This window comes from Erpetoichthys calabaricus, chromosome 1 (genome assembly GCF_900747795.2).
Source record: "Erpetoichthys calabaricus chromosome 1, fErpCal1.3, whole genome shotgun sequence".
Taxonomy (NCBI): Eukaryota; Metazoa; Chordata; class Cladistia; order Polypteriformes; family Polypteridae; genus Erpetoichthys; species Erpetoichthys calabaricus.
In genome coordinates, this window is record NC_041394.2 from 167,576,866 (window position 1) to 167,603,207 (window position 26,342).

Here is a 26,342-nt window from a genome sequence, read left to right on the forward strand (position 1 = left end):
CAACAGGTTATGGGCCCAGGACATGTGTGAGTTAATTGGCAAGAAATTTCGAGTAAAACGACATGACGGGTACTGCAGAGGCTACTGGAATTAAAAAGAGATAACAGGGTAATTGATGGAGTAGGTTAGTGTTCGATGGAGAAGAGAAGAACTATGAACTGTGGGAAACAAAATTTTTGGGCCATCTGCGGTTACAAGGGTTAAAAGAGACGATACGCCGAAAGAAATGGTGAGGTCTATGCTGAATTAATACAGTTTCTAGACGATAAGAGCCTCTTCCTCATTATGCGAGAAGCTGCAGATGACAGCAGAAAAGCACTAAAAATCTTAAGAGACTATTACGCTGGTAAGGGCAAGCCACAAACAATTAATTAGTTTGTACACTGAGTTGACCTCATTACAGAAGGCACATGAAGAAAGCGTAACCAATTATATAATACGTGCAGAGAACGCCATTACAGCGCTAAGAAGTGCGGGGGAAACATTAAGTGATGGTCTTCTGATAGCAATGATTTTGAAGGGCCTTCCAGAAACATTTAAGCCGTTTACTGTGTATGTGATGCATAGTGATGAGACAATGACCTTTGCAGACTTTAAAGTAAAATTGAGAAGTTATGAAGATACTGAGAAATACAGTGTTTGTGCATCAGATGATCATGTGAGGAGAGTACAGATACAAGAAAAGCCCAGCGCACCAGCACAAAGCCGGGCAGATATTATATACTATAGTTGTGGTCAGAAAGGACAAATAGCCAGAGCATGTCTGAAAAAGCATTCTGGACAGACCCAGTGGTGCAGTTATTACAAAAGTAAGACACACAGAGATGCAACATGCTGAAGGAGATGGCAGGACAATGACAATGCAAAGCAGATGGCTGAGGAGGACACCGAACACACTTATGCTTTCAAGACAAGTGAAAACCTGAGCCAGCCAAGGCTGAAGCTAAAAGGCTTGATGGTCAACACAGGAGCAACATCCCATATCATTACAGACATCAAAAGCTTTAAGACATTTGATGACAAGTTCCAGCCAGGGAGGCACACCATGGAGCTGGCTGATGGAACCAAAACCAGAGGAATCGCGCAACAGAGAAGAGATGCAGAAGTGGAGCTGATTGACAGCAGAGGACAACAGTGCACAGCAACACTCAGAGAAGCGCTATACATTCCCTTATACCCACAGGACATTTTCTCAGTGAAAGCAGTGACAGCCAGCATAACCAGTATGATCTTCCAGCAAGACAGAGATATAATTCAGCTCAAAGACAGAAATTCATTTGACATCAAAGAGTATAACAGACTGTACTTCTTAAACATGGTATGTGATGGAAACGATGACAGTTGTAAAAGTTGTCAGGATGTGCAGACATGGCATGAAATTCTTGGCCATTGTAATTATGATGACATATTGAAGCTACAACATGTTGACAGATTAAAAATCAAGGGTAAAGGTGGTAAGACCAGTCTCACCTGTGAAGTTTGCATTCAAGGAAAATTACCCAGAGTAGAAACAGATGTCCTGACAAAAGAGCCAAAGAAGTACTTGAATTAGTTCACACAGATTTAGCAGGTCCAATTGACCCAGTATCAAAGGGGGGATATAAATATGTGATGGTATTCACTGATGACTTTTCCAGTGTAATATTTGTCAATTTTTTAAAGGATAAAAGTGTTAGCTTTGGAGAAGTTTATTGCTGACAGTGCCCCTTATGGGAAAATCAAATGTATGCGGTCAGACAATGGTACAGAATTTATGTCTGAAAGCTTTAAATCACTGCTGACCAAAAATGATATCAGGCATGAAACTTCTGCACCTTACTCACCTCACCAGAATGGTACTGCTGAACGACAGTGGAGAACACTATTTGATATGGCTAGGTGCATGCTCATTGAGAGTAACCTCCCCAAAGAGCTATGGATTATGCAGTGCAAACAGCAGCGATAATCAGGAACAGGTGCTACTGCAATCATACCAAACAGACACCATACTTTCTGTTGACAGGGAAAAGGCCTAATGTTTCTGGGATGCATAAGTTTGGGTCAGTATGCTATGCATACATACAAGACAAATAGAAGTTAGACAGTAGTGTGAGAAAGGTATTTTTGTTGGCTATGACAAATATAGCCCAGCCTACATAATCTACTATTCAGATACTAACAGGGTCCTAAAGCACAGACTAGTGAAATTTATTGAGAAGGGTATGATAGAGAAGAGCACACAAATTGACCGGGAACAGATTGATGACAGTGATGATTATGACCCGAGGAGGGGTAATACTAGGCAGATTAGCAGAATTATTAGTAGTTCTGACATTACTGATGAAAAGCCAGTACAGGTTCATGGAAATCAAACTGGAGCAGGTAACCAAGACAATTCACAAGCCAATCCAGGTACACGCAATCCCAGCAGAGAGCATAGGAAGCTAGCGTACTTGGATGATTATGTATTTGATATAGATAACAACAACCAAACAACAGTTAATATTGATTATTGTTACAATATTATAAGTAAGGTGCCACAAACATTTACAGAAGCCGTAAATTCCAATCAATCTAGTGAGTGGAAGAATTCAATGTAGGAAGAAATTAACTCATTGAAAGAAAATAAGACTTTAACGTTAACCACCTTACCTGAGGGTAAAAATGCAGTGGGGGGTCGATGGGTGTATACCATTAAGAACAATCCTGATGGTTCTGAGACATACAAATCAAGCTATGTAGCTAAAGGGTACAATCAGGTGGTAGGAGTAGATTATAAAGAGACTTTTTCTCCAACTGCAAATATGACAAGCATAAGAGTTTTGATCCAAATAACTGCACAGAATGGTATGTTCTTACATCAGATGGATGTAAAAACTGCATACTTGTATGCACCAATAGACTGTGAAGTGTATATAGTACAGCCAGAAGGATTTGAGGTTGATTCTGAGAAAAGAGAAAAATTAGTATACAAATTGGAGAAATCACTGTATGGGTTAAAACAGTCAGGCAGGAATTGGTACAAAATGTTACATTATCACTTGTGTAAAAATGGATTCATACAAAATCCGGCTGACCATTGTGAGTATACCAGAGAAACTGGATATGACAAAATAACAATCATTATTTGGGTTGACGATTTGATACTAGCTGCAAGTGATGAAGAGGTAATGAAAAATGTAAAAGAAATGCTAACAGAGAAGTTTAGAATGAAAGACCTGGGAAAACTGAACATTTCTTAGGAATAAACTTTGAGCAAGGAGATTATTTTATAAAAATGGACCAAGAGGGGTATATTAAGAAAATTTTGGAAAGGTTTGACTTGACAGACTGCGTTGGGTTGGCACCCTGCCCGGGATTGGTTCCTGCCTTGTGCCCTGTGTTGGCTGGGATTGGCTGCAGCAGACCCCCATGACCCTGTAGTTAGGAATATAGTGGGTTGGAAAATGGATGGATGGATGGACTTGACAGAATGTAAAACAAGAGCAACACCATGTGAGGAGAAGCTAGATTATAACCAGGAATATGATAAGTCAGTTGATCCCAAAAGGTTTAAAAAACTAGTTGGCAGATTGATCTATTTAATGACATGTACTAGACTAGGCATAGGTTTTGTCTTCAGTAAGCTATCACAGTACTTGTCCAAACCAAGTACCCAACAGTGGGTGACAGCAAAACATGTGTAACGATATTTGAAAGGAACTGCTGACTTTGCTATATGTTATAGAAAATGTGAAGATCAATTAAAATTACAAGCCTATAGTGATGCAGATTGGGCAACAGATGCAGATGATAGAAGACTGGATACTGTTTCAGTCTAAGTAAAATGGGGGCTTTAATTTCATGGAAAACAAAGAAGCAATCCACTGTGACATTATCTACATGTGAAGCTAAGTATATGGCACTTACTGCCACAGTACAGGAGGGTATGTATCTAATCCAGCCCTTAAAAGGAATAGATGGTGAAATTCAGCATGAACCAATGGAAATTTATGAGGATAACCAGGGTGTAATTGCCCTAGCAAAGAACCCTGTAAGCAGACAGAGGTGTAAACATGTGGACATTAGGTACCACTTTGTCAGAGCAATGTTAAATGATGGAAAAATTACTCTGAAGTACTGTCCAACAGAAGAAATGGTTGCTGATATTATGACAAAACCTGTAACAAAGATGAAATTGGAAAGGTTCAAAGGATTTGTATTCGGTATGTAAATTGAGAAGTCTATTCTGTTTTTATGGAAGGCTGTTGTCAAAAATGCATAGCAATGTGAGAGCAAGTGGGGGTGTTAACATATAAATGTAAAATACTCTCAATTGAAAGATGTGTTCCCTTTTTTAAGTGCTTGCGTGATTTTGGTGCACAGTGGTGCGCATGTGCATGTAAAAAGATTTTTTTTTTTATAATAAAAAGGAGACTGCATGACCGGTGTTTTTTTACCCAGGTCAAGAAGCTTCAGAGAGTGTTGTTGTTCTTCCAACATCAGTATATTACCCAAGCGTACGCTGTTAATAGTTTTCTTGCCATCGCAAGGACATTTAGTCTACATGTCAACAAAAAGTAAGGACAGGAATTTGGGGTTAGTACGTTTGAAAGAGACAGTACTGCTGCAATAAATTATTTCATTGAATTTCACATACGGCGCAGCAAGCATCTTGTGTGAGGCAGGAACAATCACTGCGCCACTGTGTTGCCATGTTTAATAACATGCTTTAACTCCTATCATCATGAAAATGATATCAAGTATACATCTCAGTATTTTAATTATTCAGAGAGCTGTAATATCAGGAATGTAATGGATTCTGTGTCCTGTCGGAGGAAGAGAAAGCCCGTTTAAGAAGCATGTAGTGATTCACACACAGAGTACTTAGAAGAACACATACAAAACAAATCATTTAACTTGCTACTTTAGTTACAATGGGATTTGAGAAACTAGTAAATGAAACAATTTTAAGATGAAGTTTATGATGTTCTACTTTAATGACAAAATAAACTATGTGATTAAAGTGGAAATTTCAAGATTAAAGGTTTTTTCCCCACTGTGTGCCAATTTTTTTTTTCTCTGTACCCTAATAAGCTTTCATATGGCACTCATACGACTCGCATTTTCACGGCAACTTTGACAACTGACAACTTCTTTTTTATTTCAGGCACTGTGCGACTTTGTGAACTTGAGCTTTCGAGTTTCTCCGACACTCTATGTCACTTGATCAACTTTCTTTTGTTGTTTATACCACTGTTTAAACCAACAAATAGTACATTTTTCCTTGCCTCCACTTGGTATTCGCTGAAATTCTTTTATTTCCCCCATGCTTTTGCCATTGCCTTTTAACAGAACGCTGAGCTTAAGGGCTATTTATATTGATTTGCATGTTCAATGAGACGTAATTCTGGGAGGAGTTTGGGGAGTGGCAGCAGTCGCGTGCACGTGCATTACTTTTCACGCTGACCGGAATTTATGGAGCGGAAGAATGTGGAAGTTGGTGAACGCACAGATTTATGCATCTGGATTTTTATGTGTGTACGCACATTTCCGCTTTTGTCCCTACGCCATGTTTTAGTGTGAATTCTACACACTGCGTTATGCATGAGGCCACTGGAACTTATAAAAGGAAAAAAAAAGAATTATTAATTCATATTTGCCTCATATGGCAGTCATGATAGGCCCCAATCCCCTTGTGCATGGATTTGGACTTCATGAGTTTGAGAATGTATAAATGGAAGTACACTAAAAAAAATTAAGGGAACACTTAAATCACATATTGGATCTCGACAAATTAAATATTCAAGTGGAAAATGTTTACTAAGTAATATTGTGTAATTCATCAAGAACAAAATGATATAACAACGGTCAGTGGAAGTCAAAATCACCAACTCATTGTGGGCTGGATCCAACATCACACAGAAAATCAAAGTCAAAAATTTTAATCAAAGGCTGATCCAACCTGTGTGAATATCAGCATGGTAGCTCATAATGTGACTCAGTAGTGTATATGGGTTCCATGTGTCTGTATGCACTCCCGAAAATGTCTGGTCATACTCCTGATGAGATGGTGGATAGTGTCCTTGGGGATCTTCTCCCAGACCAAGATCATGACATCAGTGAACTCCTGGATAGTCTGTAGTGCTACTTGGTGGCGTCGGGTGCACCGATACATAAGATTCTAAAGGTTTTCAATTGGATTCAGGTCTGGAGAATGTGCAGGCCAGTCAATGGCATCAATGCTTTCATCATCCAGGATCTGTCTACACACTCTGGCCACATGAGACTGGGCATTGTCTTGCACTAGGAGGTACCCAGGGCCCACTGCACTAGCGTAAGGTCTGACGATGGCTCTGAGGATTTCATCCTGGTACCTAACAGCAGTAAGGGTACCGTTGCCTAGCATGTGGAGGTCTTTGTGACCTTCCAAGGATATGCCTTCCCAGACCACCACTGACTCACCCCAAACCAGTCATGCTGGATAATGTTGCAGGCTGCACAATATTCACCATGGCGTCTCCAGACTCTTTCCCATCTGTCATATACACTCAGTGTGAACCTGCACTGCAAAAAATGCATATGCAAAAACTAGATAATAAACTTTAAACGAGAGTTGCTTTGCTTGTGTTTAGCAAAAAAAAATCTGCCAAAGAGGTAAGCAAAATTTACTTGACAAGATTTCTTAAAGTAAGCTAAATAATCGTAAATGCAAATTTTCGGATATGTCAATAATTCTTACATTAAAGAAAACTAGATTTAATATCAAGATTTATATGCTTTTCACTTGGCATAGATTTCATTTTTTGCAGTGTGCTCTCATCTGTGAAGAAAACAGGGCGCCAGTAACAGAGTCACCAATTGTGGTATTCTCCGGCAAATTCCAATGGAGCTGCATGGTGATGGTCTGTATGCACAGGTCATGCCACCCTCATGGAGTCTATTTCTGACAGTTTGTTCAGAAACATACCCTCCAGTAGCCAGCTGGAGGTCATTTTGTAGGGCTCTGGCAGTGTTCCTCCTTTTCCTCCTTGCACAAAGGAGCAGATTGCCGGTCCTGCTGCTGAGTTATCTGCCCAGCTCTCTTCATGTAATGCCTTGTCTCCTGGTATCTCCTCCATGCTCTTGAGACTGTGCTGAGAAACACAGCAAACCTTCTTGTGACGGCACGTATGGATGTGTCATCCTGGAAGAGCTGGACTACCTGTGCAACCACCTCTTGATACCAGTAGTGACAAGGACACTAGCAAAATGCAAAATTGGAGAAGAATTAATCAGGAAGGATATGCAGAGAGCAATTGTCTGTGAACTCCACCTGCCAAACCATTCCCATTTTGGGGGGAGTGTCTTGCTGTTGCTTCTCCATTGCACCTGTTGCCACTTTCGTTTGCACCAAAGCAGGCAAAGTTGATGCACAATCACTTCTGCTGGCTAACTGATCAGATTGATATACTTGAAGCTTAATTGACTTGGCATTAGACTGCGATGATTAAGTATTTTCTTATTTTTTTTGAGCAGTGTATTTTTAAGAAATGCTTCTTGTTACAGGTATATAATCTGAATATAGTATTCATAAAAGTGTTTCAATATCAACCCAAAATAAATAAAATCACTTATGAAGTTACAAATATTCAAAAGCAGTGGCTGATTAGGTCCATTTGTCTTGATATATGCTCTTGATCACATCTAAATTTCTGGAAAACTAAACAGTAGACGGAAAATAGCAAGTCATCATTTCATCCTTATACAGTAAGTTATAATAGGCCACCAATATATTAAATAAATATAGAAACCATGAAAACACAACAGACACCTCAAGCTTTATAACAAAAGGGCACCCATAACTCTCTCTCTCTGATTTCAAAATAATATACAACAAATAATGTCATAATAATACACAATTTCATGAAGCAAAATCATAATACATCTACAAAGATGCACATACAGATTGTTGTAGTGACAAAGATTTTCCATATCATGGAAGGTAAGATACATAAAAACTAATTCAATTAATATGCAAATACCAATAACAAATTAATAAATTATAACAATAACAAATTAATAAAGCATACATTTAAGTAGGCCCCGTGACCCTGTATTCGGATTCAGCGGGTTGGAAAATGGATGGATGGATGGATTTAAGTAGGTCATTGTATCTTCTGCTAGAAACCGAGCCAACAGCTGCTGTGCAATTTTGGCCTTGCGCCTCTATCCACACCTACGCAGACTAACAGGTTTTGAGACCCCTGGATCCTGGTGATCCAGATCATTCAGACTAAAGGTCTGGTATATTTTTATATAAAAAGAGTGTTTTATCATAAGGTTTCCAAAGGTGACTTTACTTATTTACAACAGTGCACTTTTCGGTTTTTATTGTATTATTTTGTTTTGTCATATTTTGTATAGAATTTTTTCTTCTATAGATTTAGATATAAGTAAGGATGTTTATCAAGAGCAACAGACCATGTGAAGGCATACCACAGTGAGTTGAGCAGCAGCTATTTAAGTATTTGGGAGCATTTCTATTACACTTTTCATTTTTTCAGGTATTACGATGAGAGAAAAAAACTGGACCTCAGTTAAAATGTCCTGACTCATTTACGACCATTGTGCCAAGAAGCTCTGAACATTTCTTTTAATTGCAGAACGTTTGAATGGATGGATTTATTAGCTCTTTTGGGTTGGTGGAGAGGTTCTTATATAATTTTTGGTCTTCTAATTTTAAATGAATCCATGCTAATAAGATCTCACTGGAACTTGAGGTTGCCAGACACAAGCACATGAAGTGTTTGTAGTGACCTGCAAAATAGTGTCCAGCAGATGGCAGTTGACATCTACAACTGCATATATAGATGTTTATTATGCACTGTGTATTATTTCTTTGATCCTGCAATATTTAAAAGAGAAAGATACTCTCATTATTATGACACTCATTGTTGAATATAGATACTGTTAGAGTATCCACAGTATGTTCGGTAATGCAGTTGGCAACAGGAGATGTAGAGATTGGTCCTTCAGCTTTATTGGATCACGTCACAGTACAGACTACCAAGTTAAGCAGTACACACACATCTTTATACATCACCATAACAGAACACATCATGACACTCATAGAGCAATTCAAAGTAACATTTGCCTCATATGTTTAATTACTTCATGCACATAGTAACACCCCTTCATTTATTTTCCTAACCTGTTTATCCAGATGCAGGGGCACAGATCAGCTGAAGCCTATCTCAAACATCAAGGCAAGAGCAACACCTGGGCTGGATACCAGTCTATCGCAGGGTCAACACATACACACATAGCATACACACACGCACGCACACGCATGCACACACACATACACATAATATATTCAAACCCACATAATCCTATTCTGGTGAAATCAGGATCCTGTCTCATGTTAATGTCTATTATCAATGAAAATAAGGAGCAGTTGCAAAATAAAAAAATAATTCATATTTCATACTACACATATTATTTAACTTAGGAAACCAACATATACTGTACCAATACATAGTTGTATGTGGTCTGATCCTATCATGTCAGTGTTGAGTGCAACACAGAAAGCCACCCTAGATCAGATACTCAAGGCACCCTCACACTCAGTCACCTGAATCCAGTTTTCATTCATTCAGCCTAGCTTGCATACATCTGAGAGCCAGGAATACTAAAAGAAAATGCATAAGCATTACCAACCTGAGACTTAAAAACAGGAGTTTGAAGCTGTAAGACTGCAGGTCTAAACATTGGACCACCTCACGTACAATATAGTGACCAATCTCAAATGCTTGCACATGGGACTTAATCAGATGAGGCAATACATTTTATACACAACCAATTCATGTGGTCAGTCTGATATATAAATTGCTGCCTGTGTTAGCCTGTGTAGCCCATATGTTCGAACAGTTGGCCTATTAGGCTTCCAAAGAAGGATGCTATCTGTCTGACACAGTTGATACAATTGGTCTAAAGACCCATGATATCTCCTCACCCAAACTGTTCTCCCTATCCAGATGACCTCTAGACAGTTTTGATCTGGATCTTTATTTCTTACCAGGCTTCATCTGTCAAGCTTTTGATTTACATTTTGATATACTTTGTCAGTCCCTTAGGGGAAATTGTCTTTTTGCATGATCTTTGAAAATCAGAGCACAGGATTAGCCATTGTACAGCACCCTTGTTTAAGGCTTTGCTCAAGGGCCCAGCAGAGTAGGATCCCTTATGGCAGTAACAGATCCCTTCCCTGTCTAGAAGGCATGTGGCCAGTTTTCACTTGCATCTCTGTCTTTTTAATCCACGGCTTCGTGGTTAGTTTTTCAAGTAAATTAAATCTACTTACAACATAATTATATTCTTGCCTTTCAGTTTAGGAAGGTTCCATTACTGGGGACAATAATGAGTGTGGAGACCGTCATTATGACTAGAATATATGTACATTTAACCTCGAAGGCACCAGTTTTATTGTCAGGTATTTTCCTCTTAGGCACTTTGCTGGAAGAGGGATGCCATATCCAATCCCTAAACATATTTCAGAAAAGCCATTTAGTGGACAATGAATAACTGTGTGCTGGTTTGACTTACTGCCATGGAGAGCGTGTCCAGGAATGGCAAGCCCTTAATTTCTAGTCCATTTCACTTTCTGTCTTCGGGAATTTTCTGACCTTTTAGTAGAATTGCTTTTACAGCTGTAGAACTGAGAGGGATCTTGAAATTAGAGCTTGGGCTTGCTGACTGTGTATGTGTGTGTGTGTGCATTATGTGTGTATTGAAAGATCTAGAAGAGGGTCTTTTGTCTGACTCAGTGCTTACCAATGACAATAAAAAGATGTAGAGAGCAGATATCAGAGAAAAGACATCTTCTGCGGGTATAAAAATATGTAAACAATCACTGCGGAGAGCAGCTGCGGTGCTCACAACTACAAAAGCGAACTGATCTGTTGATACTGCTAACTTCTAACACTGCAACCTGATGGCACCTCTTATTTAGAGCATATGTAATCTAGCAGTGCAGTAGTAGTGCTGTTGCCTCACAGTAAGGTGACCAAGAGTTATATTGCCCGGTGCTCCGTTAACCCGGTGTCTGGGTGGATTAATCCAGTTACTCCTGTTTCCTACCACTGTCCAAAGGCATGCAGGTTATGTGAATTGGTGTCACTAAATTGGCCCTAGTGTGTGGTTTGTGTGTGTTCACCCCTGCGATGGACTGACAGCTTTTCCAGGATTTGTTCATGCCTTGTACCCAGTGCCAGCTGGGTTTAAACCACCAGCAAGCCTAAGTGACCCTGGTCTGAATTAAGCAGGTTAGAAAATTACATGATTGTTTAGATGTAGCTTTTAAGTGAATAAACTGTATGACTAAGACCTAGCTGACAGATGACAATGATCCATAGGATGTTTTTCAAAAGATAGATTAAAATTTTGGAATGCATGCAAATAGATTAAAAGTATTCTGGAAAGATAAATGTTAGAGTGTTATTATTTTATCTATGTATGTTGTTTTAGTTCAGAAGAAACTAACCAGTGTGAATATGCTTGTGAGAGGAAGAGATAATGTGATATACGTAGGTAATTGGGAACATTACTGACGATATACTTTAAATGTCTTATTCATATTCAGCTGAATGCGACTTCCCTGACAAATGGAAATTGTCATTTATCCTGACTTCGAATGATATCATCTACTAAAAAAATAGCCATCAATAGCACCCTATAAAAAACATTTTCAGAGACATCACAACTTACAGAGACAATCTCTGTTAGATTTTCCATCTACTGCCCCTCTGATCTCAAGTATCACACTTGCCTTAGGAAGACAAAGACTGCAATAAATAAAGCTATCTATAGGTTCGAGCATGTGCTAACAGCACCACACTGGAACCAGTGTAGTCTCCTGATATAAAGCTTGATGTATAACCCCAATTTGAATTGTTCAGGTTTGTATGTATGTGATGAGTGAAGCTTAACAAGGCCTCATTTTCATTATCTCCAGTGCTGGCCCAGTAACATCACTTCAAGTGCACCCCCCCCACCCCCCCCCCCATATCAACAATTTAATTTAAAGGACAGGGCCAGTTATGAGAAACACACCGAACACCCTATAGGTGGAAGCAAAGGAGAGAAGTAAAACAAAACTAAGTACCTTTATGAACAATGCAGCACATCCTCTCTCTCTAACACACTAACACTGACGACCTTCAGCCAATGAATTATTCAGTAGAAGTGTGTCAAGAAACACTACTGGGGCTCCTTTATACCAACAGCAATACGTCTTCATAATGCCTCACTGGAACTGTGAGTGCCAAGCAAGAAGTTTTCTTTTCTTTCTCTGTAGTTTTCTTTCTTTTGTTTTGGTCATACTGGTGTGTACATACAGTGCCCTCCATAATGTTTGGGACAAAGACACATTTTACTTCATTTACTCCTCTCTCCGCAGTTTAAAATTTCAAATGATATAGTTCAGACATGATTAAAGTGCACATTGCAGTCTTTAATTAATTGTTTTTGCATACATTTCTATCACACCAAGTACAAATGACAACACTTTTTCTACATGCCTCCCATTTCAGGGCACCATAATACTTGGGACATAGCAATGGTAGGTATATTAAAACAGTCACATTTAGTACTTTGTTGCATATCCCTTGCATGCAATGACTGCTTGAAGTCTGAGATTCATAGACATCACCAGGTGCTGATAGTCTTCTCTGGTGATGCTCTGTCAAGCCTCTACTGCAGCCATCTTCAGCTACTGCTTGTTTCAGGGGCTTGTCCCTTATGTTTTCTCTTCAACATAGGGAAGACATGCTCAACTAGATTCATATTGGGTGACTGACTTGACCATTTAAGAATTTTCCATTCTTTAGCTTGAAAAACTCCTGTGTTGCCATAATAGTATGTTTGGAATTATTATCTTGCTGTAGGATGAAGTGCTGTCCAAAAAGTTTGGAGACATTTACTTGAACATGAGCAGATAAGATGTTTCTATACACCTCAGAATTCATTGTGCAACTGTCATTAGCACTTGCATCATCAATGAAGTCCCAGTATATGTGGTAGCCATACATGCCCAAGCCATAACATCCCTACCACCATATTTAACAGATGAGGTGGTATGCTTTGGATCTTGGGCAGTTCTTTTTTGTCTCCACATTTTGCTCTTGTCATCACTCTGATTCAGGTTCATCTTTGTCTCGTCTGTCCAAAAGACCTTTTTCTAGAATTCTGCAGGCTGTTTTAAGTACTTTTTCACAAATTGGAATCTGGCCATCGTGTTTTATGGTTTGGTACTGGTTTGTATCTTGCAAAGTGGCCTCTGTATTTCTGTTCATGAAGTTTTCTGTGGAGAATAGTCTCTGATACATACACATCTGCCTCCTGAAGACTGTTTCTGATCTGTTGGACAGGTATTTAAGACTTTTTCTTTACCATGCAGAGGATTCTTCTGTTATCAGCAGTGGAGGTCTTTCTTGGACTACCTTTGTGATTACCAAGCTCACCAGTGTGTACTTTCTTCTTAATAATATCACAGACCGTTGATTTTGGTAGTCCTTAGGTTTAAATGGCTTTGACTTTCATTCACATAGCTCGTGTCCTCATGTTGAACAATGGCAACTACACTCCAAAGGTAATTTGTCGGTAGAAGCAAACATAGGTATCTTATGAAGTAGTGAAGCACACCTGAGGAATCACAAATACTTGGGATGCCAATTGTCCCAAACATTATGGAGTCCTGAAATGGTATGGGGGGGGGGGGGGGGGGGGAATGGGGCATGTATAAAAAGTGTTGAAATTTCTTCATAGTGTGACCAAAATGTATGCAAATTACTTAAAACAAAAGCCTTCAATGTGCACTTTAATCACATCTGAATTGTTTGATGTTTAATTTTAATCTTTGAATCAAAGGGGTAAATCAAGGAAAAATGTGTCTTTGTCTTAAACATTATGGAGGACATTGTATTTATTTGTTTAATGAACTTTTGTAAAAAGCCAAATTTCCCCCTGAGACAAATAAAGCTCATTTGTTTGTTCCATCTATTAACTTGTTTACCAATATAAAAAACGTTATTGGCTAAAGTGCCTTTTTAAGTATTCTTTCACAATAAAACACCCCCAGAACTCCCTGCAGACCACTGGAATAAATGGAAGTTATTATCATGTTCACAGAACCAGCCTGAAATGATGTGTGCTTTGCGACAATGTGTACAGTAGCACATTATCCACATACTGTAGTCGAGCCATAAAAGGATGCAAGGCATTCAAATGATGACAGGATGGTACTAAGAGGCTTAATGTTTGCCAATAAGAATGTTTAGACTTCTTCACAGCATTTCCCTACCACCAACAGCCTGTATGATTGTCACAAGCAGGATGGACACATTGATTCATGTATTTTACTTATATGTTACTGCACAAATCAAGATTTTTCAGATAACACAACACTTTTAAAATATTCAGTCATCCAGATTTGGCAATTAAACAGCCCATGTGGCCTCATCTTTCTGTTTTTTTTTCTTCTGAGAGTAACTGATCCCTACATGATCCTCTGCTACTATAGTCCATACACTTCATGCTCTGACATGTTGTGTTTTTGGAGATGTTCTTCTGTAAGCCACTATTGTAAAGAGTTGTTATTAGTGTACTTGTGACCTTTCTGTTGGTTGGAACAGGCCCGGCTGTTCTCATTGTCAAAGTTTTTTTTACCTACAGACCTTTCACTCACGAGATGCTTTTGTGTGTCACACCATTCTGTGTAAACTCTAGAGACCATAGTGCATGAATATCCCAAGAGGGCAACGCTACGTGCTTGAACCATCACATCTGGCACCAGTCAGACTCAGTTAAGTCATGCTTCTTGCTCATCCTAGTGTTTGAACAAACAATAATGAAACCTCCAAACCCAATATGTGTTCACTGAGTATATTAATATTCATTATTGAATATATATAATAAATATACAAATACATATTCAGGGTTATACATCAACTTACTCCAAACTGACAAAATCACTTACTACAGTATATATATTAGATTTACTGTTGCTTTGTATGTATTGTTTAACAAACGTATATATACTTTGTATATATTCATATATACCTTTCTTCCTATATATCTGTACTGAATCTGCTAAAGTCTCAAATCAGTTTATTTACTAAATTATTAACTTCACAAGGTAATGTGCCGAGCATCTTTCTACACTACTTGGTCAATGTGACTACATGGTCAGACACAGCTACAACTACATCACTAAATTTGATAAAGGTTCTACCATCACAGGCTAGACAACCAACAATGATCAAAGAAGAGGCCTCCCTGTTGACTTGGTAGTACCAAGACAGAAATGTGACCCTTAATGTCAGCAAAATCAAGGACTGTGTCATTGACTTCAATAAAGAGAAGGCAGATGACACTTCCATCTATATTGAAGAGGATGCGCTTAGAAAAGTGCATAGCTTTAAATGACCATGAATGACAAACTGTAGTTGGCACAACACATTTCAGCTCTTATCAAAAAGATTCACCAGTGCCTCTAACTGCCTCAGATATCTAAGGACTTGTTGCATTTCTCCTTCTGATCCTCACTGGTTGCATTGCATCTTTTTGTAGCCCCTGTTCAGCTAAAGATAATATAGCACAGAAGAAATTGATGAAGTCAGTACTGGGCATTACTGGAACACAGCTCCTTTTGGATCAAGATCTATGTAACATACTGAATACTTAGACAGGCAAACAGTCTAAGCTGAACAGTCCAGCTATTCTTCTCACACCTCTCTTCTGGCAAATCGTATATTAGCACTTGCACCAGTAGATTCAGTTTCTATCCACAGGTCATAAGATTACTGAACAGCTAGTCAGACTAACCAATACTGTACAAATTCTAATATATATACATTGTATATAATTGTATAAAGCTTTTATTCTTGTATGCTGTTTTTGTGTGTGTGAGCATCTATTTATTAGGATTGTATTACTGTCACTATTCTGAGGAGAAATGCAAGTAAAAATATCATTATGCTATGCAAGTAGAACAATAGACAAACTTAAATCATCATCATCATTATTATTATTATTATTATTATAGTATCTTTACATTTTATTATTATTTATATCTTAATATATATATATATATATATATACATCTCTTAAGATAAATTTGAACTGTAGTCAATATATGAACAGTGCTATATACATAAATGTATTATTATAAATATTATAATTTGCTATTAATTATTTCAGGGATGTGCAAGAAAATATTCCTCAATGCATCTTAAAATGTATTTTTTGTTGGAACCTATTTCTGTACAAATTAAATCTTTCACACACCCTGTCGACTTTTATGCTTTCTTTCTGTACTGTCAATTAGAATCTTAGCCTTAGAACCTTTTCACTGCCTTCTAGATTTTCCAGGAAATATCTCACTGTTTATGTTATGTTTGCTCTTTATACATTCAGATTGTTCCAGCTGTTTTCTGTATACTGTAAATGTACTGTTTCTTGATCATTTCTCTGGGTATAATAGACAATATATTATATTTGCCCCACCATCCTGCACATAAACTTGATTATCAAAGGCTCCTTTCTGTCTCACTCCCTTCATAATTTTTTCATATACTGTATATATTTGTGTGGAAAGTAATTATGCTTCATTTTTAAATGTAGCATTTTACTCTTAAATCATTTCTGTAATTAGACATGCTGGAGTGGACATTAACCTGGGCACCCTTCAGAACCCCAACTCTTCTTCTGTTTATCTGTGGTTCTTTTCCAGAGAGGACTGGCTCCCATTCTTGCCCCTGTGAACCTAAATTAAACTAGCTGGTTACAAAATGAACAGTTTTGTTTAACTCAAATTTTATTCATTCTCATAAAATATGCTTGAACTGGTTCTTCTCTATATATTTTAGATTTACTGAATATGAACTTCTTCTTTCGGCTGCTCCTGTTAAGGGTTGCCACAGCAGATCATCTTCTTCCATATCTTTCTGTCCTCTGCATCTTGTTCTTTAACACCCATCACCTGCATGTCCTCTCTCACTACATCCATAAACTTTCTCTTAGGCCTTCCTCTTTTCCTCTTTCCTGGCAGCCCTGTCTTTAGCATCCTTTTCCCAATATACCCAGCATCTCTCCTCTGTACATGTCCAAACCAACACAATCTTGCATCTCTGACTTTGTCTCTCAACTGTCCAATCTGAGCTGACCCTCTAATGTACTCATTTCTAATCCTGTCTATCCTTGTCACACCCAAAGCAAATCTTAGCATCTTTAACTCTGCCACCTCCAGCTCTGTCTCCTGCTTTCTGGTCAGTGCCACCATCTCCACCCCATATAACAAAGTTGGTCTCACTACCGTCCTGTAGACCTTCCCTTTTACTCTTGCTGATAACCATCTGTCACAAATCACTCCTGACACTCTTCTCCACCCATTCCACCCTGCCTACACACTCTTTTTCACCTCTCTTCCACAATTCCCATTACTCTGCACTGTTGATCCCAAGTATTTAAACTCATCCGCCTTTGCCAACTCTACTCCCTGCATCCTTACCATTCCACTGACCTCCTTCTCATTTACACACATGTATTCTCTCTTGTTCCTACTGACCTTCATTCCTTTCCTCTCTAGAGCATATCTCCAACCCTTCAGGGTCTCCTCAACCTTCTCCCTGCTATCACTACAGATCACAGTGTCATCAGCAAACATCATAGTCCAAGGGGACTCTTGTCTAATCTCATCTGTCAACCTGTCCATCACCATTGCAAATAAGAAAGGACTCAGAGCCGATTCCTGATGTAATCCCACCTCCACGTTGAATGCATCCGTCACTCCTACTGCAGACCTTACCACTGTCACACTTCCCTCATACATATCCTGTACAACTCTTACATACAGTACTTCTCTGCCACTCCCGACTTCCTCATACAATACTACAACTCCTCTCGGGGCACCCTGTTATATACTTTCTCCAGGTCCACAAAGACAACAACAACAAAATTTATTTATATAGCACATTTTCATACAAAAAAAGTAGCTCAAAGTGCTTTACATAATGAAGAAAAGAAAAATAAAAGACAAAGTAAGAAATTAAAATAAGACAACATTAATTAACATAGAATAAGAGTAAGGTCTGATGGCCAGGGATGGCAGAAAAAACAAAAAAAAATTCCAGACAGCTGAAGAAAAAAATAAAATCTGCAGGGGTTCCAGGCCACGAGGCCGCCCAATCCCCTCTGGGCATTCTACCTAACATAAATGAAATTGTACTCTTTGTATTTAGGGTTGTCACGGAAGGACTTGATGATGATGGTCATGCAGACTTCTGGCTTTTAATCCATCAATGTTGGAACATCATGGTGCTTTGAGTAGATGGTGGTGGCGCAAACCGCCACCACAAAGAAACCGGAAAAAGAAACAGAAGAGAGAGTAGGGGTTAGTATGGATTTTAGAGCCACCATGAATAGTTACTATAATGAATTGAATATACAGAATATCAGGATTAAATTACAGTAAAGTTATGAGAAGGCCATGTTAAAGTAATGGGTTTTCAGCAGTTTTTTGAAGTGCTCCACTGTATTAGCCTGGCGAATTCCTACTGGCAGGCTATTCCAGATTTTAGGTGCATAACCGCAGAAGGCCACCTCACCACTTCTTTTAAGTTTTGCTCTTGGAATTCTAAGGAGACACTCATTTGAGGATCTAAGGTTACGATTTGGAATATAAGATGTCAGACATTCCGATATATAAGATGGGGCAAGATTATTTAAGGTTTTATAAACCATAAGCAGAATTTTAAAGTCAATCCTGAATGACACAGGTAACCAGTGTAGTGACATCAAAACTGGAGAAATGTGCTCGGATTTTCTTTTCCTAGTTAGGATTCTAGCAGCTGCATTCTGCACTAGTTGCAAGCGATTTATGTCTTTTTAGGGTAGTCCTGAGAGGAATGCATCACAGTAATCTAGTTGACTGAAAACAAAAGTGTGAACTAATTTCTCAGCATCTTTCAATGATATAAGAGGTCTAACTTTTGCTATGTTTCTTAAGTGAAAAAATGCTGTCCTAGTGGTCTGATGAATATGCGATTTAAAATTCAGGTTACAGTCAACAGTTATCCCTAAGCTTTTTACCTCCGTCTTGACTTTTAATCCTAATGCATCCATCTTATTTCTGATAGCCTCATTGTATCCATTATTGCCAATCACTAAAATTTCAGTTTGCTCTTTATTTAGCTTTAGAAAATTACTATTTATCCATTCAGAAATACAAGTAAGACATTGTGTTAGTGAATCAAGAGAATCAGGATCATCAGGTGCTATTGATAGGTACAGCCGTGTGTCATCAGCATAGCTGTGGTAGCTCACGTTGTGCCCTGAGATAATCTGACCTAATGGAAGCATGTACAGTAGATTGAGAAGAGCAGTGGACCCAGGATAGAGCCTTGTGGAACATCCATCCATCCATTTTCCAACCCGCTGAATCCGAACACAGGGTCATGGGGGTCTGCTGGAGCCAATCCCAGCTAACACAGGGCACAAGGCAGGAACCAATCCCGGGCAGGGTGCCAACCCACCACAGCTTGTGGAACACCATATAGGATATCATGCGTCTTTCAGTTGTAATTACCACAACTAACAAAGAATTTTCTCCCTGCCAGGTAGGATTCAAACCAATTTAAGACACTGCCAGAGAGGCCCACCCATTGACTAAGGCGATTTCTAAGAATATTATGATCAATGGTGTCAAATGCGGCACTCAGATCTAGGTGGATGAGAACAGATAAATGGCCTCTGTCTGCATTTACCTGCAAGTCATTTACTACTTTAACGAGTGCAGTTTCTGTGCTGTGATTTGTTCTAAAACCTGACTGAAATTTATCAAGAATAGCATGTTTATTGAGGTGGTCATTTAACTGCATAATTACTGCCTTCTCTAGAATTTTACTTAAGAAAGGCAGGTTAGAGATGGGTCTAAAATTTTCAAGAGCAGAGGGGTCAAGATTATTTTTCTTAAGTAGGGGTTTAACTACAGCAGTCTTAAGACAGTCTGGGAAGACCCCCGTATCTAATGATGAATTTACTATGTCAAGAATATTATCAATTAGCACGCCCGATACTTCTTTGAAAAAACTTGTTGGTATTGGGTCAAGGACGCAGGTGGAGGGTTTCAGTTGAGAAATTATTTTATGTAAATCAGGTAAATCTATCCTGGTGAAAGAATTTAATTTGTTTGTAACGGAGTACTGGGGCTTAGGAGGATCTTCAGTGTTGGGGAGATATACTATGTTATTTTTAATATCATTAATTTTTTGATTGAAAAATACAGCAATAGCCTCACAGGTTTTACTGGAAGTACTTTGGAGGCATTCCTTTGAGTTACCTGGGTTTAGCAGACGATCAATCTGGGATTACTAGCATTGTTATTTATAATCTTAGAGAAATAGCAGCGCCTCTCAAGACAGACTGTGTTATTGTATTATGTTATTTTAACCTTTAATATTTCATAGTGGATAGTTAGTTTAGTTTTGCTCCATTTACGCTCAGCTCTACGGCATGTTCTCTTTAAATCAGACACTCTTTGGGTCTTCCATTGTATAACAATGCTAGAAGATTTTTTAACTGTCTTTTCAGGTGCAACTATGTCAACAGCAGCTCTCACTTTACTATTAAATCTTTCCACCTTACTATTTACATTATCCTCGCTATTATAGTTGGCACTATAAATGGACTGATTGCTTAGAATGTTTGTAAGTTTTAAAGCTGCTGATGAGTCAAGGAAGCGTTTTTTAACAATATGCTTCTCATGAATGTTTTCTATCAATATTTCTATATTAAATAGTAGGAGAAAATGGTCTGACAGACCAATATCAATGACCTGCTTTACATCAACTTTTAGTCCTTTAGTAATTACTAAGTCTAATGCATGACCTGCTTTATGTGTAGGCTGATTAACGAGCTGTCTCAAATCAAAAGAGTCCAGGAGGTTCATGAATTCTTTTACTTTTTGGTCACATTGATTATCTATATGAAAGTTAAAGTCACCGACTATTAAGAGTGTGTCATAGTTCATAATTAAAATTGACATTAAGTCAGAGAATTCCTCAAAGAAATACACGTTAAATTTAGGAGGTCTATACACGGATAATACTAGAACATGAGAATCTCCATGAATAACAACGGCGAGATACTCGCAGGACTTGAATTTACCAAAACTAACATCTTTACACTTTAACCGGCTTGAGTAAATGTTTGCTAGGCCGCCGCCTCTTTTTCCTTGGCGATCTGCACGCATAAAACTGTAATTCGGAGGCACAGATTCGATTAAAACAGCCGCGCCATCTGAGCTAAGCCACATTTCAAGCAATAAAATCAATTTTTCTATCACTAATAAGATCGTTGATAAAAAACGTCTTGTTAGTTAAAGCTCTAACATTTTAAAGTGCCATATTTAATGTTTCGGAGGGGCAGAGCTGAATACTATGTGCGTTATTGATATTTGGAATAGAAACCAAGTTATTTTTGTTAGCGCCGGTCTGTGTGTATTTTTTATTTAATCTATAGTCTGTTTTTATAGTTTTAATACATTGTTCATCTAAAGTAGTAATTGTAATTAAATTATTGGTGTTTATGCCGTATTGCCTAGATTTTCTACGTGCATTGAGACTGGTTATTAGATTATTAATGTTGTGCACTTTTACGGAAGACTTTGTTAAGCAATTATCATGTCCTAGCACAGCAATAGCATTACGGAAGGGGTTAAGAGTAGAAATAGATAGTCAAGATAGACAAATTACCTTAGCGATGTTTTCGGAGAGGACCCGGGCACCGAATCTATTCGGATGCAGGCCATCTCGCTTGAAGAAACGATGCCTTTCCCAAAAGAGGTCCCAGTTGTCGATGAACTCGATGTCTTGATTCTCGCGGAAGCCTTTCAGCCAGTTGTTTAATCCTAGGAGACGACTGTTGTATTCATTTGATCGTCTGACTAGAGGTAGTGGACCCGAAATGAAGATCTTTGCTGATGGGGTCCTCTCCTTCGTGTGTTTAATTAGTGCTGCAAAGTCAGCCTTGAGAATTTCCGACTGTCGGTGCCTTACGTCGTTTACACCGGCGTGTAATACAATGGATCCAACTGTGCTTCTCATAGATTGTCGGCGCACATCTCATCACATCTTGGACACGAGCACTGGGAAAACAAGAAACAAAAGATTTCCAATTAGGGCATGCGATATTGAGGTTTCTTACAATCAAATCACCTACCACAATTACATCACCCGGGGTTGAAGGCAAACTGGGGACGTGGAGAGGGTCAAACTGGTTCTGGGTCAAGATTCTCGCCTGTGCCGATGGAGGTGTTTTAGCCTTGAACCCCCACCTGCATAGCTGAAACACGCCAAGGTCTTCGTTGGTGTTATCATCGCTCCTACGAGGCACGGGGGGTGAAGCTTGAGCAGCACAACGAGGGGTTGATGTTACATCGATTTCAGATGGCGAGGATGGTTTATCCAGCAGCCGAGCCTTCAAATCCCTAAGGTACCTTCGTCTGGACAGGAGTTTCTGAATCTGTTTGTCGAGTGCCTGGAGATGACGGCAACGCAATTCATCTCACTGTCGGCCATTGTCTGCTTCTGCTTCTGCTTCCGCTTCGTGCCCTAGGAAAGAATGAGAGAGATTGGTTAGAGCTAGAGTCTAGCAGTCACAATGCAACTCCTTCTGGCCTTCTCTATACTTCTCCATCAACACCCTCAGGGCAAACATTGCAACTGTGGTGCTCTAACTTGGCATAAAACCATACTGCTGCTCACTAATCATCATCTCCCTTCTCAGCCTAGCTTCCACTACTCCTTCCCATGAATAAAAACTTCTGCTTAAGAGGATCCACCAGTGGACATAAGCCCTGAATGCCATCATCCCTGCATTTGAAGTCCTAATTCTGCTTTTGGGTGGTACCGTAGCTCCGTGGTTCATGCTAACTGCCTCACAGACCCAGTTTGTGTGATTTAAATCCCATGTCTAGTTGTTTTCCATGTGCAGCTTGAACATTCTATGTGGATTTTCCTCTGCATCCACAAAGAATTCCCTGTGTGAGTGGGACCAATTTTTCTGCCTTGCACCCAGTGTTGCTGAGATAGCCTCTGGCCCTGCGCAACCCTGAAATGAATGTAAATAGGTTTAAGAATAACAGGCAGATTGAATAACACTGACTTCCAGTGTCCTGATTGCAAATGTTTTCTTAATTTCAGAGAAGATCTGAAAAGAAGCATTATTTTAACATTGATCAAATGACAAAACAGACATTGACTAATTGACACTAATGTTTCTTTCTACTGCTTTTATATTGGTTTTCATTTTTTTAATTGGGGCTCACTTTTTCCAGGCTCTTTGATATTGATCTATTTCATCTTCTTCTTAAAAACAGACATTTCAAAATCAGCAATAATTAATTGAACATTGTCATTATTACTTATCTTTTGGGACCCCATTTTTAACCCCCCACACCCCAAATTAAAAGTTCTCAATAAAACTATCTGAAATTGCCTAGGCAAAGATTTGAAAATGGAGCGCAGAGTAACAAGGCATGACAACAGAGAGACACACCAATCAATGGCTGCAACGACATCACAACTTCATTGGAGGCGCTGGCAATGGCACAGTCTCCATTTGGGGAAATACAATAGAAATTGGGCTTAATTTGTCATTAGACAAGTGTAAATGTAGTAGAAGTCATGTTGAGTCGTTGTTCTTCGTTCTGAATATATCCAAGCCCTTCTTCATTGTACTCTACTGCCTGAACTCAAGGGAACTAGTAGACTCCTATAAGTAGAGTGGGAGCAAGTGTTGAAGTAATGCTGAGTTCACATTACCATACCACATGCACTTCAGAACAGGTCATCCAACTGAAGCTAAGCATGCTTGGGCCTGGCCAGTACTTGGGACACTATCTAGGAAAAGCTAGAGTTGCTGCTAGAAGACATGTTGCTAAAGAGAACAGGGAGTGCTTACTCCAGTACAGTGATGGGGACACTGTGCTGCAAAAAATGCTGCTGTCATTTCAATGAGAGGTAAAACTGAGGTGCTGACTCTGTGTGGTCATAAAAGTTCCCTTTGTATCCTTTGAAAAAGAGTAGGATGCACTGCAGCACCCCACCACCATGGCCCAGTCACTCTGATCCCCTAATCATCACCTGTGCCTAATTGATTAATTATCTCTCTCACCCCATGACCACCTAACAGCTAATGTGTGGTGAGTGTACTGGTGCAAAATGGGTGCCTTTGCATCATACACGTGGGTGATACACAGTGGTGGTGGTGGTAGAAGATGCTCCCCATTCTCTATGTAAAGTGCTTTGAGTAGTGACAAATATGCGATATACATTTAAAGAATTATTATTATTATTATTAAGAAACACAAACTTCTCATGGTAAGTTTCACATCAGCATCCCTTCAAGTGGTAGCTGTCTATAAAAGAATTTAGAGAGAGCCTTATCGTTGAATTTTCTGAGATGTGTGATAATGTTTTCAAATTTAAAAAATATATCTTAATTTAGTTGAGATAACACCTTTTGGAGCAAAATGGTTCTTACCCAGTGCATTTCCTTTCCTTTTTTATTTTCATAAAAAGCAACTGTTACTTTATCAATGGAGCTGCAATGCCACACTTCTTTCATATCATCCATCCATTTTCTACAGCTGGAGTTGCAAGAAGCTGGCAGCTTTGGGCACCTGGGACTAAGTGCCAATCCGCTAAAATGTTCATTAACGTACACACACACACGCACACACACACACACACGCACGCACGCACACACACCTACCTCCAACCAGAAATAAAACATGAATTGAATGAGGTGGGAAGGTGTAAGTCAAAAAACAGCAGCTCATGTAGTGAATGAAGCCTGGTGCATGTGTATGCCTTCTCAAGGCACCCTTGAAACAAATGCCACAAGGAGACAGAAAAAGTGAACTCCTCCTTCAACAGCACATCCAAGTTATTCCAAATGTATGAACTTTATAAAATTTGTCAAGGTAACACCTTTTTCATGTAAGAACATGGAACTTACCTATGGTTCAAGTGGGTTAAGCGTACTCTGAGCAACAATGTGGTGAGCCTGAAGTTAGATTTGAACCTTTCACTTTATGGCACACCTAGCCTCTCAGCCAAATTGCTGCCCAGCTATGTCTTTCACTTTGCCCATTTGCACAGTGGACAATTTGCCTTTAATCATCCTTCAGGAAGCAGCTGGCCACACACACACACACACACAAAGCTCTCTGAATGCTGGGAGGTCCGTCTGGGATGAATATGCCCCCTTGACTCCTGGCGAACTCTCAAGTCTGGATAGACTCAGAGAGGAATTGGCCAAAAGGAAGCAAACAGATGAGTGTGAGTTATTCCCGGGTGGCCAGGAAGGCTTCAAATTGCATTGAACAGATAGTGACATTGATGGGGGGATATGTAATTATAAACATGGGCAACTGGAAACTGTGAAAAATTTCAAGACATTGGGCAATTAGGAAAGTAACACTTTGAAACAACTGTCTAATCCACCCATTTCTTGTTTAGGCTGCTTTAAATGTCCAAGAAAAACATTTTTGTCTGGATCCCGTGACCTGCAGATTCACCAAACAGGCTTTTAATCGACTGTGTTATTCTAGTAAGGAATGGCATCTTCTACTTCAACATTTCAAAACAGACCATTACAAATTTTAAATGAAATATCTAGCAGGCAAGTTTTGTTGCCCAGCATTACTGGACATTACCATACTGTTATTTATCTAAGTCCTTCAACACAACAGCTCCATGTCTGGACACAGAAAGTACACTTTTGACCAAAGTCAAGTTTTCAATGGGAATTAAGTGACAGAATTAAGCTACGGCTTCACATCCTGCTTCAGTGTTTTGGCCACACACCTCTGGCCTCTGTCCTACTACCCCGCCAAACCCCACCCGGCTAATGGCATGTGGTGGGGATTCTGGATGAAGAAACTGCTTCCAGTAGCATTTCTGCATTATAGGCCAGTGGGACATAATCACACCAGATGTTGTGCAAATAAGCAAAAAGCTTTCCTCAGAAATTTAACCTATGGTTAAATTGTTTAAAAGAACCCTCAGCTTTGTCTTCTTAAGCAATTTTCTTTCAAATTTCTGTCATATGTTTAATATTATCGCTTATCAATAAATAACCTTGCTTCGAGTAGCATGTAAAGTGGTCTTTATGCCAGGTGCTCCAAGGCTATGTCCAGCTGTAACTGTTCTCTATACCTTTGGCTCTGTCTGCAGGCACAACCTGAACTGTTACAGTATGTTGCTGCTTAACATTCACCCACTGCTGAGATTAACTGTGCTAAATTTAAGGCCTTCCACTTCATGGGAAAGAAGCCAGAA